This window comes from Pyxicephalus adspersus, chromosome 4 (assembly GCF_032062135.1).
Source record: "Pyxicephalus adspersus chromosome 4, UCB_Pads_2.0, whole genome shotgun sequence".
Classification (NCBI taxonomy): Eukaryota; Metazoa; Chordata; class Amphibia; order Anura; family Pyxicephalidae; genus Pyxicephalus; species Pyxicephalus adspersus.
The window spans coordinates 85,020,507-85,027,298 of NC_092861.1; positions in this window are offsets into that span (position 1 = coordinate 85,020,507).

Consider the following 6,792-nt stretch of genomic DNA (forward strand, 5'->3'; position numbering starts at 1 on the left):
TGGTAGGCAGTTTGAGCCTTATGAGTGCCTTCAAACTGCTCTGCTTACAAAAAGGATCCTTGAATAAGTCACTCCTTAAACTAGTGTTTTTTAACCCGGGTTCCTCCAGAGATTGCTAAGGGTTCCTTGTGCAATGAGCAATTTGTGCCTCCTAGTTGAGTTATCACTGGCACCAATGACACCTTTTTGGCTTTATGTAAGGATGACATTCCTCCCACTAGCCAGCGGTGTAAGAGGCATTCTCCCATTGGTGTCCATGCTAATGTACTGAGAGCTGTGGATATATAAATTATAGTAGGGGTTCTCTAAAAAACTGTAATGTAACAGTAATTTCAAGGGGTTCCCCCATGTTACAAAGGTCAGGAAACACTGCCCTAAATGCTGATTTACTGGATGGTCACCTTATCCACCTGGATGTGTACTACAAGACACTAATGTCAGAACCCATTCCAGCAAAGGCGAGAGAAGCTTCACTACAAGGTAGTATTTTGAAGTTACCTATGCACATCCGATCCTGCTGGCAGAAAGGATCCATCTGCTAGACCAGTTGCAATTCAGCCATCCATGCCACACAAGCAGGAAGCAGCAGTAGCACAAGCATTAGGAGAGGACATGGTGGGTCAGAGAAACCTGGAGACTGGTCTCATAAGTAAAGACCCATTGGACAACTGGTCAAAGATGGACATGTAGCTGGAGCTTGGGAAACATGCACTAAAGGTGCTTGTCTGACCTGCTGCAAGTTTCTTTTTGAAAATGGTGTTTGGCACAGCTGGGGGAATGGTGACAGACTGGTACATTACCTATCCACGGACAATTCAACCACCTGACCTTTATCAAAATGAACTAAGCTCGGATCTCTGATTACCGTATTTTTCGCCGTATAAGACGCTCCGGAATATAAGACACACCCAATTTTAAAGGAGGAAAATCTAGAAAAAAAAAGATTCTGAAAGATTATTCCTATTCTGATCACTCATGTGCCATTCATACCGGTATTCCCCTTCTGATCACTCATGTGCCATTGATTGTCCCCTTCTAATCACTCTGTGCCATTCAAATTCCCTTCTGATCACTCTGTGCCATTCAAATTCCCCTTCTGATCACTCATGTGCCATTCAAATTCCCCTTCTGATCACTCTGTGCCATTCAAACTCCCCTTCTGATCACTCTGTGCCGTTCAAATTCCCCTTTTGATCACTCTGTGCCGTTCAAATTAACCTTCTGATCGCTCTGTGCCGTTCACTTACCTTTTTTTCCACTGTACGGCAGTTAGGGCAGGGATCAGCAGGGGGCGCTGTGCCGGGTTCTTTCGCTCTGCACTGCAGCCAGGAGGAGACACACGCTGCAGCCAGCGAGTAGAGGAGACACACGCTGCAGCCAGCGAGGAGAGGAGACACACGCTGCAGCCAGCGAGGAGAGGAGACACACGCAGGATCGGGTATCGGGTGAGTATCTTATTTTAATTATTTTTTACCACGGTATTTGTCGTATAAGACGCACCAACTTCCCCCCCCAGTTTTGGGGAAGAAAAAGTGCGTCTTATACGGCAAAAAATACGGTACTTCTTCCTTCCCCCTGCATTTTTCAACACTGGAATTACAGACTCCAAAGAGTTGTTCCATGTTTCCCTAAAATTCCTCAATACAATATTCTTAAGAAATTGTACTCCATTTTAGTGCATTTTTCTGTTTTAGTGACTCTCCTGGGAACAGAACAAACTACCAGAATGGTCTTCAGGATACCCAACACACTGAACATTTGGACTACTTCCACCAAATGGCTTCCAAACCAAGTATTTAGCAAACTGACTCGTTATAATTGGCAAGGTTTTATTTATTTGAACTGCTATTTAAAAATAGGTCTAAGTTAATTCTATGTCTGGTAGAACATATTTAAGAAAATGTTTGGAGGTTTTTCTACATATTTTAAAACATATATTAAACGATCTATGTGAAGTTTTACAATGCCCCAAAGCTCAAACTGCAATAAAGCTTAAGTCAGCAGAGTGACTTATCCCAAGTCAGAATTCTGTTTATTGTCTCTTTAGATAAACCAACATCTAATGACTGACTGTCATTTAATCCAAAAGACTGAGATTCTCTAATGGCAGAAATGAATGGTTAGTTCTCCTTTTCTCACTTTTTGGACATCAGTGATTGGTCTTCTCTCCTAGTGCCGCCACCAATCAAGGACTTCCCCCCTTTCTTGTTATATTGAACAGAGGTTAATCACTTGTTGTATGTGATTCTTAGGACTTTTCTATTTTTGTAATATAGCAAGTTTTTCTGGACTTGTTTGGTCAAGATTGAACTACTGTGACGTAAAAAGAACTAATATACAGTATCTACATCAGTAAACTGCATTATATTTAATTGTTTCCACTTTATATATGGTTAAATACAAAAAGACCAACAAAGTAATAAACTGCACTGAAATGCTTTAAATTTCTTGCCTCCTAATTCATTTATGAATGTTAAAAATATTAGTGGTAATATAGTCTTTCCTACTCATGGCAGAACTATACATTGATTTATATTGGCTAGCTAAAACTCGTGCTGACCAGTGCACAATCAATGAAAAAGTTCTTTTCATCTTTATACAGTATTAATTGGGCTACTTTGAAATGCACATGGGAATTAAGTTTCTCAACAGAGCCTGGCTTTCATCCTTTTTAATAGAACAGTTCCACATTATGAGCTGTACTACATTATCTAACATTTTGAGAATATTTTTACTGCGTTCAGCACCAGCTTTACGAGTCAATGCAAACCTGGTTGACATTCAATTAAGATGATGTTAATGAAGCTGTAGAACCCTGGGTCTTTAGGGACAGTTGTTAAGTGTGTGATTGTTTTCTTTATCTCACAAGCCTAGAGCTGTCACATTCTAGGCTTTGTGTCTTTAAAAGTTATTTGTTCAAAAGGTAAAAGCCATGTGACTCCTTTGTTTTTGCCGAACAAAGACACAGTATGCAAAGTGTTTTCATGTTTATAGTTATAGCAATACAGGTTGTAGCTATTTCTAACTCCTACAAAATTTTAACAAGCATATTTAAAGGAATCTAAAGCCTGGAAATAATTACTTATGTAGGCAACTGGAACAGTAGATTTTTTTCAGTAATGTTAAGGAAAACAGTTATTCTTGCATTCAACAGAAAAAAAACAATTGAGAGAATTGCAGATGAAATTGAAATGAAACAAAAGACGATTGGAATAGTAACAAGGATTTTTAGTGAATGCAGTATAGAACCATGTCTGTCTGATACCACATACTAAACGCAAACATATGGTGCTTGAATTGACAAAAATCTTTAAACCTTAGGCGCCATAGCTTGACTGGGAATGAAAAAGCTAGAAATCACAAATCAAGCTGATTTGCTGTTGCTGGTATTTTAATCACAACCTGCCTTGTCAGGGACTTCAGCTGTAAGATTTTCACGTCCCACAAAACTGCTAAAGCCACTAAAAAATAAATGATGATGGAATTATTCTTCACAAACCTGAATAAATGTTTTTGCTATGGACTTTTTTTGTTTTTGTTTTTTACAAAAGCCAGACACAAGGTGTCTCCTTTGGAAGGGATCCATGCGAGCACAATCCAGTAAAGCAACACATAATTCAGCCCCATGGTGGACAAATCTGACTTGTCCTGCAGGCTTGTTTCAGTATAGTCTCCAACCATTTTCTCTTTATATCTTTAAACAATCACTGACACTGACTAACAGAGTTTGGTCCAGCTGAACTAAATCAAAAGAAAAAGCCAAAAACCATCCATGAATTTTCAAAGGATTCTCAGTGAAAGTAGCCTAGTACACATTTTGTAAATCACAGATGATAACCTAAAGTTTCTTTACCACAGGGAAATAGCAGTTTCACCTTAAAATAAATGTTAATGAAATAGTGGAGACACATAACGGTCATCATAAATGATTATTGGTTTTACAATCACACACTTACATACATATACCAGAGGTTTGTTGACTTCTGTTGGCTAGCTAGGGGAACTATATTGCTAATGGAAAAATGTTAGGACATCCAGAAAAGTACTCTTACTTACCAGATGATAAGTGGTTTTTGATTTTTTTCCCTATGTTTTCAATTTCCAAAGGTCACACTGTTTTTTCTGTATAAACAAGGTTACTTTGGAGTTGCAAGAGTAAAGAGTTGTATGTTTTCTTTGTTAAACCAAAAAGACAGGACAAAAGAAAATAAATGGTAGTGGTCTGGGTGTCCTGGTCATGTAACCCCCCTGAACCCCCTTAGCCAAAACAGCAGAAAGGTGGTACCACTTTTGTTCTGGTCATTTCTTGATCCTGACCTGTTAATTGGACCTGATGTTCTATATTGGGTTTTATAAATATATATATATATATTTATATATATTCACTTGCCTATGATGTGTTACTGTGCCTTCTGCTCCTAATCAAATCTAAAAAACAAATTAAGCTGGTTCTAAAAATAGGAAAAAAGAAGATTTTGTTTTTCATCCATAGGAACTAGCTGAATTCATTGCTCTAAATTCTGAAACCTAATTGTTCAATATTGCCACAAACCCACTTACATTCTTGTTTTCTATTATCAAGTTTCAGAAAACAGTTCATTTAAAAATGTAAATTTTTTCATGTACTGAATCTTAAAAATGTGCTTTAGAAATCCATGCCATAATATTGTGTCCAATGAGCTATTAATAAAATTAGACGGGTAAATATAGTATTGCATTTCTAATTTTTCTATAAGTTTGTTATGCTATTGTAGCTCTACTACTTAATTTTTCTTCTACTATAACAAATGCAGCCTACACATTTATAAATAATAATATTGTACAAACTAGTTATAATTAAAATGTAGGTACAGCCAAAACTAATATTTTGTTTTTATTAAATGCTGGATAATGCAGGTACTCTTCTGATGTGGGTTTTACACTTGAGCTCCCAGGCAGCTTCAGATGTAAAGGCAATTACAAGACAGAACCACTTTTCATGTAAGGTATCTCCATAATGCCAAGTAATGTGCAAGATATTTATACCCTCTCACAGTACTTCCCCCTGGATTGCTGGTTTAGAGATGATAAAATAACGTAAATCCTGGTGCCTGTGCAGTTCTTGGCTGTTTTCACACATATTGGACTCAGCTCAACCTCCATTGAAATCATCATTGATAAAGAGGAAAATAAGGGATGCTTCTTGCTAACTACAACACATTTAATAAAAATAATCTAAGCCTAGGCAAAGACAATTGTCTTGGAGTAGAATTCCAGGCAAATACATTTTTTTTAAAATGTTGGTTAATGTCGGGAGGCCTTTGAGCGACTGCAAGGTTTTTATTGTTGTCTGTATCCGGCTTGGGGAAACTTACTTTCACCTACTGTCCCTAAAACAAAGGGAAATAAAAGGAAATCTATCTCTAAGAGAGGGAAATCACACCTGAAAGGGTTGAGAATGCAAGAAGACTTCAGAACATTCCAAGATGGGCAAGGTTCCCAAAAATGTAAAGGGAGATAGGCAGAGACCAAGGAGCGTACCACGGAGGGTTAAAAATCTCTTAGGTGCTAACAGCTTTTAAAAGGCAAATATTATTTTATTTTATATTATTGTAAATAGATTGTTAAAAAGAAAACAATCTACTCACCAATACTCCTTATTATCAGCACACTAAAACCCTATTACAATAAAAAAAACTCGTCCAAATAATTTCCTATAATTTCCAAACTCACGTCATTTCTTTCCTCAACTGCATCATGTCCAAATTGATACTGGTTTTAATATCCGAGTACTCTTGCGGTAAATAGTCTCAGTAACATCACCAAGTAAGCTTTGTTATATATTACAATATCCTACAATGCTAACATAATATTGTTTGTATTTGCTTACATTGTTTGTTAATACCTCAAAGGTCTCCCTTCACCCCTGAGGAAGCCCTGCAAGGCAACACGCGTCGGATGGGAAACCTAACCGATACTGCAAATTCAGTATGATAGATTACAATACTGCTATTTCATATTTTTAAACTAGCGCACTTATGTTGGCCTGGGGTTAACTAAGGAGACCTCTGTTCCAATTTTTTCAAATATGTTTCCATTCAATAAAATTTAGTGATTTTAATTGAAATAACCTCGCCCCTCAAAAGCCTATCTTTATCTCCCTCTCCAAATATACAATATGTAAATTCCAGGCAGGGCAGATAGGAGTTAACTCCTTCTACACTTAATTTGCGGTCATTCCTTTTGGTGAAACATACCATCAAACCAAATGATTTCCTAGGCGGGATACATTATTGCTTCCATTTGCAGCCACTCCACTTTTAAAACATGAAATAAACAATAGGTAATGATGAGCAAATTACAGGGAAGTCAATAGGGAAGCTGGAATTAGGAGCATTTGATCTTTATATTTTGGAATCAGGAAAGCTGAAAATGTACATGTGGCACTTTTGGTATATTCTACATATGCCATCGGTCAATGTGTTATAGGAGGTACAGACCACAGTATGAGAAGGTATCAGGTATTGGATACAGCAAGAAAAGTGGGTATGGGTGTCAGTTGACTTTAGTTGTCCTTTATTTTTAAATGATTTCTAATTTTATAGTTAGTTTTAGGTTCTTCAGCAAATACTGTATAATATATCATGTGCTAACATATTATTCAAAGCTTTGCTACTAATGTCTTGTAGCCTGGGAGCAAAGCCGATCTTCTGAAACAAATAAAATATCTGAGTGCTGGTGGCTTATTTGTAACAACTGAACAAGTGACAAAATGGAAGCGCTTCACATTGTTATAAGCTTTTGTTCCCTGGG